Source organism: Condylostylus longicornis, unplaced genomic scaffold (assembly GCF_029603195.1).
Source record: "Condylostylus longicornis isolate FDR11 unplaced genomic scaffold, ASM2960319v2 ptg000038l, whole genome shotgun sequence".
Taxonomy (NCBI): domain Eukaryota; kingdom Metazoa; phylum Arthropoda; class Insecta; order Diptera; family Dolichopodidae; genus Condylostylus; species Condylostylus longicornis.
Genome location: NW_026578007.1, coordinates 8,514,926 through 8,525,463, shown reverse-complemented (window position 1 = coordinate 8,525,463; position 10,538 = coordinate 8,514,926).

The window sequence follows — 10,538 nt, the reverse complement described above, 5'->3', positions numbered from 1 at the left end:
AGTAACATTATGTATAGAATAATATTATAGAAAGAATTACAATTAAATTAATATTAATATGGATGGAAATAAATTAATTATTGTGAGAGCAGATCAAAATTATAACAGAATATCGAAACATTTTAATGAATCTTTTAAATGTGAAGTGAAACGCACGTATTTACACGAATTCATTTGGGTATCATTTTAAGTTCAGATAGATGATTTTAACTTACATGTTTAAAAATATAGTTTTGAATAACGTAAACTCAATTTTGAAGAACAAATTGACAACTGAGAAGGAGGTAAAACTTGCATAGAAGTTGAAATATAGTTGAAGTACAATGTTGAAAATGTTCAAATAGCTGCGAACAAATAAATAATTTTGAAAAATTGGTGAACCTTATATTGTGGCCATGTCTAATTATATATGTACATATAAATGTATAAAAAGAATTTCTTGTAAGTGATGTTGTTTTTCTTTTCTCAAAATGTACTCATTATGTAATAGAAAAGGTAAAAAAATTTTATTATTATAGAGAAGCTCATTATATATTAAAATTTCTATTTTAGTAGAAGTTGCTTTCCATGTCGAATAGAAAAGGCTTGAATTGAATATTATTCACACCTTCATACTCTTTTAATTTATTAAAATATAGGAGTCTTTAAATAAATATTTTTATAACGATACTTAACTCTAGTAATTCAAAAAGATATAAGATGCACATTTTACTTATATGTAGTACATTGATAGATTTTTTTTAAAAGCAACATTTTCACTTGTTGAACGGAAAAGTGCTACATAATAAACCAGTGGTCAAACCCGACTATTTTTTTTTAAATTTATTAAGTACCCATTTTCTATAAGGAACTAATAATAATTTTGTTTTATAAGCAAAATCAAACTTAATTATCAAATATTACGAATAGCACTAGGTATAGTAAAGCTTACTTTTGTGTAGACAATATGTGAAGTGAGATAATTACATTAATGAATTTTTAAATTCAAATCTTTTAGTATTCAATTGGGTAATTCGATATTGCAAGAATTTCAATCTCTTAAATCAACTTTTTTTATTAATTTTATAGAGTAATAGAATTTAATAGAATAATTTGTATATATGATTTCTTCATAAATTCTAGAATTTATGGTTTCTTCATGGAACTTACAATAAATTTTCATAATATTGATCTAGAATTGCTTAGCTTAGATTATACCGGGGGTCACCAAATATTTTATGTATCTAACATTAAATTTTTCTTAAATGCTTTAAGGTATTTTAAAATTTAAAATTTATCCTCTATGTGGGATTTTTCAAATATGAAATTTCAATTTAAAAATTAAAGCTTATACAGCACATTTAAGCATCATAGTCAAAAGGTTTGAAAATATATTTGTAAAGTCAAAATACAAAACCTTTTCTCAGTAACATTTCGAGTCGAATCGTTTCGTAGTTTCACCATCTCATACTTCATTTTAAACTAAATTTTGACAATAGAGTTGCTATTAATTATCCCTCTATAAGCTTAAACAAAATTATATATTCGAAACCGAATATCTCTTTTTTGTCATACTACCTACATGCAATTTTTGTCAGTTGCAAAAAATTCGCAAATTTGTCCTTATAACAATACTCGTATATCAGAATACCCAGAAATCGTGGAATAATTATTATAAGCAAACGAAAATCTTGAAATTTTCGATGTGCTTATAGAGGGGTCCGACTGCGTACATATTATAAAGTGTAACATCGATTTGATTAAGATAACAATAAAAAAGGTTTCACATTAATATTTCCTAAATAAGAAACAAAGTAATAATTATATAAGTAGCAATTGTTTCAGATTTTCTATTTGTTCAAAAACAATTTTCTCAGATTTTATAAGAAAACGGTTTTACAAATTGCCGTTATAATATTCCTTTGATTTTCTGTAAATATCTAAAAAATTAAGTTAATTGTTTATTCAAAAAAAGTTTTAAGATTGACTTGAAAATGAGCTGTAGATCAATAATAAGTTATTGAAGATCAATAATTAAGGAGCTAATTAAATATTTCTCTACTTTTTTATAATTAAATTTTTACGGGAAAATTTTAATTTTGTACGGAAAAAAACTTTAATGGCATATTACCATAGAACAACATTAAATTTTTTACAAACCTGGAACTTATTTCAATTATAAATCTTTCAAATTTAATTGCAAATGTTGCAAATTTTAACACAATTTGTACAATTATCTGATCCGATCTATGGTAAAAGTTCATGTTCAAGTTTTTTTTTTTATTTTTACTCTTAATTTTAAAATTTCCTAATAAATTTTACAATAATTTACAACAAAAATATAATGAAGACTTAAAAGAAATTCTTTAATGACAGCCATAAATACGTAAAAATAAATAAATAAATTAAAAATAATCGATTAAAATCAATTTTTATATAGAGGAGAGTTAGTGAAAAGAGAGAATACGAAAAACTTTCGAACCATAGAACTTATACCCACCGAAAATTTTTAAATTTCGTTTTAAATTTAAAGTAAATGAACATAGAAAGAGAGGAGAAAATTATTATAATCGATACAAACATTATAATTGTGAACTTAAAATTATTGGCTAATTCTAAGGGTGCTGCCTGTGTCGAATTTTTTATATAGCTCTATTCATTTTTATTACCTCACTGCTATACGTATAAATGAATGCGACATGCCGCTTAAAAATTCGCGTCGTCACAACAGTATACCGAAATCGTGAATAGCGATGAACAGTATACTGAATTACACCTCGCTATATTACATATTTATAACAATTAATGAACACTGAAATTAATGGACACTTTTGGTTTCAGTTTACCATTTTGGGTATACTCACATTTAAAATGTGGTTTTTCGTTTCAAACTTAATATCACATGCGTTCCAGGTTCGAGCAATATAATTTTTGCTGAGATATAGTTCCTGTGTATTAAAATCCTTGCCACGACATCAATTGGCAATAAAAGAAAATGAAACATACACACATTTATTTATAAGCTTTACAGCTTTAAATATTTTAAATGCAAGCTGCAATTCAACAAAAAAAGAAAAACTAAAATAAAAAGAAGGAAACTGCACTGAAATTTTCCAAATAAAAGAAATTTTTCCTTCTTTTGCTTGTTTTTATGTTTTTCGTTGTTTATGCTTCAGCTTACGACTCAAGTCGAGAAAACAGGAAAACAAAAAATGCATGAAGTGTGAGTAAGCGATAAAAAAAACATTGCATTATTTTTCTCTTTCTTTTTACAGTTTTAATTTTATCTATACTTTTTTTTTTTTGCGAATTTTTTTCTTGTTTTTCTTTATCTCTCTTTTTCTTTTCAAAAAAAATTTAATCTTTAATTGTATAAGGAAAACAAAAACAGAAACAAAGAGAGAGAAAAAAATCCTAAAGGCACGAATTGGGCAGATAAAAATTTTTTTTTTTCATTTGTTTATTTTTGTTACTTTTTCGATTTTTTGAATGATAAATCCAAATAAAAATATAATAAAAAAGTATTTTCGAATATTACACCATCTCTTGTCAAATATCTGTAATTTAAATGGTGCACAAATATGTTTATGTTGCAAAATATAAAATGAAAAGCAAAGCAGCAGAGAGAAAAAAAAAAACACAGCCATGTGACAAATTTTTAAATAGAAAGGTAAAATTTTATTGTGTATGTAAAACGTGTGTTTATGTCATTCCGAAAAAGATTTATTAGCGTAAAAAATCAAAAAATGAATTTAATGTGGAAAATTTGTAAAAATTTTTGTTGTTTCGTTTTATTTTGTTTAATTTTGTTTTTTACAAGAGAAATTTACCACACGGAATTTTGCCAAAAATTAATATTTTTTTGTAAGAGTTGGAGAAACAAAAAGTTGACTCATATTCTATAACACATGGTATACAATTACGATTATTGGGTATTAGACTCTACCAGGTTAATAACGCTGAAAAAATTCACAATTTAAGATTCAATTAAACGGGTAAAACAAAAATCCTGTTTAATTATCCGTTTACTTATTAAAACCGTTTTTTAGTCATAAAATCCGTTTGTTAATTAAAACAACTATTCCGGTAGTGTAAATCATCTATTTTTTTTGCCATGCCGGTAAAGAGGAAAATGTTTTTATATTCTTATATCAAAAATTATATAGAATAAAAAGACTTTCTATAAAAAACTACATTTATCTGACGGACGTATATGTTTTTTTGTTTCAACTGTCAAATGTCATCTGCCAGCTGTCATCTGTCAAATGTCACCTGACAGCGATCAAATGTCATCTGACAGCTGTTAAATGTCATCTGTCAATTGTCACCTGTCAAATGTCATCTGACAGCTGTTAAATGTCATCTGTCAATTGTCACCTGTCAAATGTCATCTGACAGTTGTCAAATGTGTGCTGTCACCTCTCAAATGCCAGCTGTCATCTGACATCTGTTAATTGTTAACTGTCACCTGTCAAATCTCAGCTGTCATATTTCAACTGTCATCTGTCACCTGACAAAAGTCATCTGTCAACTGTCAAAATCTCGATTGTTACTTATCATTTGTCAGTTATCTAACATTATTTCATAAATTATTCCTCATTTTTGAATATGCATATGTATATTTTTGACCTAATTTTTCTGGAAGAAAACTAGTATAATTATCGAAGACCTTCTCTACAATAATATATTGCTACAATTATATTTCTTTTTAAGTCTTCTTAGAACCTATTTTGGGGCCTGGACCTAACAGAGTCGGTTTCCATGGCGTTCCTCGAACAAAATTTGTAGAGGATTTCGAGATCTTCTCAACAATGTTCCACTTAACATATTTACAAACCTTAAATTTTTGCCTTCTTCAGACCTATTTTGGACTTGGACTTTAACAGTATCGATTTCCAGGGAAGGTCTTCACGAAAGAGCTTAAAACACACCAAAATCTCTTCAACGGTTATTTCGGTGCGTTAATTCCCCTTGTCTTTATTTATTTATCTGCAATTTTCGACCTATTTTGGCAATTTGAAACCATCGATCTGCAAATCATCAGACAATAATTTAAAACACACCGAAATCTTTTCAACAGTATCTCACTTGACCATATTTTGGACCTTCTATTTTCCAACAAGCCCTTTTTCAGGTTTATAGTTCGTCTGTAAGCTGAGTTATTAGAGTTTAAAAATTTCTAAAAAGTTCACTTGTAAATATCTCATTTCCGGACAAGGAATCAAGAACCGGAGTTAAGTAAAGTTTGTTAAAAACATATTCATTTAAGCGAGTTGTTCAATTAAATGAGGTAGAAATGCATATGAAATCGAGCGTGAATCTTCTTAAATAAACGAATTCTATTTTGAAAAGAATGTCAGTAATAAAAGTTAAAGTAATTCCAATGGGTTGATGTCAAATTGTTTTTCTTAATTTATTTATGTTTTTTTTGTAATCAATGACTCGATCCAAATAAATCTCTTCTGATAAACAGAATATTTTTAAATAAAGTTGTAAGTTCAAATTAAAGAATTTTTGAATATATTTTAACAATCACAATTTATTATTTGCATAAGTATACATTACATATATTTAAAATATTTGAAAGTTATCAAACTACCATTAGAAGCTCAATACTATTATTCAACGATGTTATTGACATAAAAAGAGATTTCAGTGCTCTTAGAGAAATCAAATGGTCAACTTATATACAATTAATAATATTTTTATTAAATTTATAATTTTTTAATCAAAAATAATTTACTTTAATTTTTAATATGCAATCAAAAACCTGACCCCGGTTAAAGACTCTGAAAAATTAAATTTTAAAGAAACTCATCTATAGCATCTATAGAAAACATCTATTCCTAGAATGAGAAAATCTGAAAATTTGATTTTTCAAAATGCTAGTCTACATATCCTACTCTGCACTACCTCTTTAATACTAACGTACAATGATAATTTGATATTATATTTTAATCATTGGATAAAAATTATGCTCAACGTAGCTTTTATCACTCTTATCAAATTAATTTATAAATTTTCCCCATGTAAAATCATCTCCACCTCCATGATACTATCGAAATCATTTATTAACAAAATAGCTATAAAATTGTCATGCAAAATTATTGCATTTTTTTTTCCAATAACGCAAAATAATTGTCAAAAAACCAGGTGATATTTAAATTTATGCAAAAATATTTAATTTTAATAATTTAATTATTAAAAAATTTCATGTTTACTTACACAAGATTTAAACCAGAAATTCGAGAAATTTGTGAAGTGTAATTGTTAACATTAAATAGTTAAGAAAAAAAAAACAAAATGATAAACAAAAAAAAATTAATGGAAAATTTTTATCAGGAATTTTTTTATTTTTCTTTTTTTTTTTTAATTTTCAATTTCTCTTTAACTTTTTTGATTATTTATTTTTTTTTTTCTCTTCTCTTCATTTGTTTTTCTTAATTATACAATCAAAATTTTTTAACAACACCATTACCCAATTAGCATAAATTCCTCCACCCGATTGCAAAACTAAAATAAAAAAAAAGCAAAAACAAAGGCTAAATAAATTGCATACACTTTAATTACATACCTTTGTATACAAAACTATTATGTCCGTATAAATGAATGTGAATAAATTTAATAATACATACACACAATATTTATATACAGTTAATCAATATGTTGCAAATTAGGGAAATGTGCAACAACATTAACTTCATCAGCAGCATCAAGGAGAGAGACAAAAATTAAAAAGAAAAAAAAAAAAGAGAAATGAAAAAACCAACAAAAAATAACAAAAGAATACAAAATGCAAGTTTTTCTCTCTCCTTTTTCCTTTTCTTATTCATTTCTCTTTTTCTTTTTATTTTGCTGTTTTTGAATATAAACATATGTTGCTGACATAAAATAGCTGCATAAAATTAAAAATGAAATGTTCAAATTTATTTTTGTGTGTCATTTGAAAAAGATATGAGCACTATGCACTTAAAATTCGTTAACATATATAGTTACTATACATATAACATTACATATCATGTATTAAATATACATTAACACGAAATCATATACGTATATATACAGGATGTGTGTATGGGATTATCAACAAATATTTCCTATACAAATAATAATTTCTGACTTACATAAGAGTATAAGATTTTGAAATTTAATTTTCATTTAGAAAAATCTGATGTGGTCATCACATAACCAAGAGCAAAGAGTATATTCTGTTTTGGCGAAATTGTTATACTAGATTTCGGAAACATCCTTAGATAAGCTTATTCAGTTTTTAATTGACATACTTATAGAGACATCATCAAATTTGTATATATACCGTTAACAGTAGTGCAATATCTCCAATTATAAAGAAATTACAAGTATTTTAAGTTAAAACTGTTCCAAGAGTAATTTAAATACGGAACTCTGCTTTATATTCTGTTAATCAATTACAATTATAATCCCTCCTATAGTACCCTGTACATATTTGTACAAGATGTATATGAAGAATAAAAAATCTTGCAATTGTACATACAAAATTTTGTATGGTCCTGATAATGGTTAAAATTTTTAATTTTTCCTTTTGTTTAAAAATGAAAATAGCCAAATGTACAAATACAAAACTTTCTCCTTACTTGCATATTTTATTATTTTTATTATTGGATTTTGTTTTTTGGTACTAATTTTTTTTTTTTGAGGAAAACCTAGTAAAATCAAAAACTTGCGGAAAAATTTTCATTCAAAAAATTTAATATTTTGCATTAAATGCTATTTTCATGTTTGAGCTTTTTTCCTCTATTTCAATTGGGAAAAGGAATTAAAAATTGCAATAAAAGGAAAAGAAAAAAAAAATTAACCCCAATGCAAATCAAATTTCTATGATCGCACACGTATGGTAATTTGTACTATATAGATGTTTTGTAGGTATATGTAGGTATGCAATGCCAATTACTTTTGTTCCTTAGTTAAAAATAAATATAAAAATAATATAAAAATTTTTTTTCCATGCGCACTTCAAATATGATTTTGCTTTTATTTTTCAAGATTTCTGTTATGAATGTTTACTTTATACTCAATAGGTTTATTGTCTCATTGATAATTATTAAATGTTCATATTTGCGTGCATATTTCCTTAACACTTTTTGAAAATAATTTGCTTGCTAGTCTCACTTTGTCAGTTTCTCTACAAATTCCATTTATTTAAGAGTTTTGTACATCATTCAAAATCGAAAAGTAAAATTTCATCGAAAACAGTGTGTTAAAAAAATCACTATTTATAAATTAAACAAAATGTTTACGTATCTCCACGGCTGACGAGTATGGCCGTGCGAGGTAAAAGTCTGTTAAGTCATTAAATCGTAAATTTATACTATAACTTATTTCATTAGTTTTTCAAGTAACTTTTATACTACATAATAAATCAAATTTTGTGGGCTATAAAATTATTAATAAATTTTTTATTTCACTCGAGCAAACCTTCTTTGAATCTCCTCAATATCTTGAATTTTTTACCCTTTAAAGTTTGTCAATTCATCGGTCCCTTATTTTTCTAAAATAATAAGCTCTATCAGGTTTCTATTAAAGAAAGAACGTTTAATATTAATCGCTCTCTTATCCAAAATTATTAACAATCTAATTCAATTTTTATATTAAAAGAAATGTTTCTGCAAATTATAACTTTAAATTATGCAAAATTTTATAAAATTAAGTTAGGACAGACATATTTCAATAAATCGTTTTTCTTATTTAGACCTTAAAACATAAAATTATGTAATTTTGATCTAAATACATAAAACATGTGCTGTTTCACAAAAGTTTAATCAATTATATACACCATTTTTTAATATAATGCAATCTTTTAGGAATATTATGAGATTTGAATGCTACACGACAACATTATATCATACTATACTTGAACAATTTGCAGATGCTCAAACAAACTATTATTCAAATCTGTAGTTTCCATTCTCTTCAAGTATAATTTGAAGGGAAACTACAAATTTGAATGTAAGTTGTTGGTATGTCAAAATCCGAAAATTTGAATGGTATGCAAGAAAATATTATATTAACTGAGTACAGAAATGTGTTAGAAATGTGTAAATGAACAATAATATTCTATTTTAATTATGAAAACTATCCAATGCAATTTTTAATAATTTTTTAATTTAGTAAAAATCAGTACCTATAAATGATAAATACTCCACAGTTTAATCTTTAATAAAACAAATTTTACTGAGTATTTCATTTGCTCGTAATTAATTTGAAAATCATAATGTCAAAATCAAAACAAAATATTTCAAACCTCAAAAAGTTGTGTACAATCTATTAAAATTCGAAAAATTTTCCAAAAACATTTACTATTACACGTACACACATATATTGTTTGCACAAACATTAAAAACTTAAAACGGAAATATTATTATAAGTATACAACGACAATACTATATTAAAGAGAGAGAGGATTGTTGTACACAACACAGTACAATATTTTAATTTCTAACAACTATATGCAGTGAATTTCAAATAATATTAATTAAATCGTGAATAAAATTAAGAAATTAAAAACTCATTTAGCACCTTGATTGGCATTATCCTCAAATATTCACAAAACTTTCTTAAAAAGATCAATACATAACTTTTTAGATACGAGTAATAACAGTTGACTAGGGAGATTGGTTATTGAGAGCAATGAATAAATTTTTCATTTCATTTTCTAAATTAAATTCCCAAATTTTAAAGAATTTCTGATTTATAAACGAAAACTTAGCAAGAAAAGCTGTAATATAAAATAAAATTTGTTCAACAATTTAAAGAGCATAAGGAGCTTACTGCACATTTATTTCTTCTTTAAATATTGTACATATTACGTGTTAATATTCTCAAATTATTATCAGAGAAACTTTCTCAATATTACTTAAACTGGAACTAGAAACGCAATTCAATTTATTTATCAACTTTTCACCTAATATTTAAACTTAAAATCTATAATGTGATTTTTATTTACACTAAACGAGCCCACATAGCATTATTCGACCTATAATAATTAAAACATTAAAAATATTTTAAGAAAATCTCGAAATTTCATGATTGCACTGTACATTAAAATATACATATGCATGTGGTTTGAGCGAAATTATTTCATTGTATATAACACTTAAATGTTTATATTCAAATAAATATAAACAGTTCATGTATATTTCATGCACATATGCATTCATGTCTAGTTGAAAAAGGTGTTCCGTCTATAAAAGTACATTCTACTATTAAATGTTCGTAATTTATTAGTAGACTTATAGACCCATCTGGAAACAGTTTACGCAATAATGCTTCTAAAAAATATCGAAAATTCCAAATTTTGTTCGAAGTTTCTTCGAAACCCATCTTGTCAAATTTAAAATTAAAGCGTATGTTTTACATGAATTTCGAAATTAATTTTCGTAATTGCGAAACCAATTAATGTAAAATTTACCTTGGATAAGTAAACAGATTTTAGCATTTTTAATATACAATTAAAAGTTTCAAATCTCTTTAAAGCTTGAAATTCAGAATTTTATGTCGGTTTGTATGGGGCATCTTATATG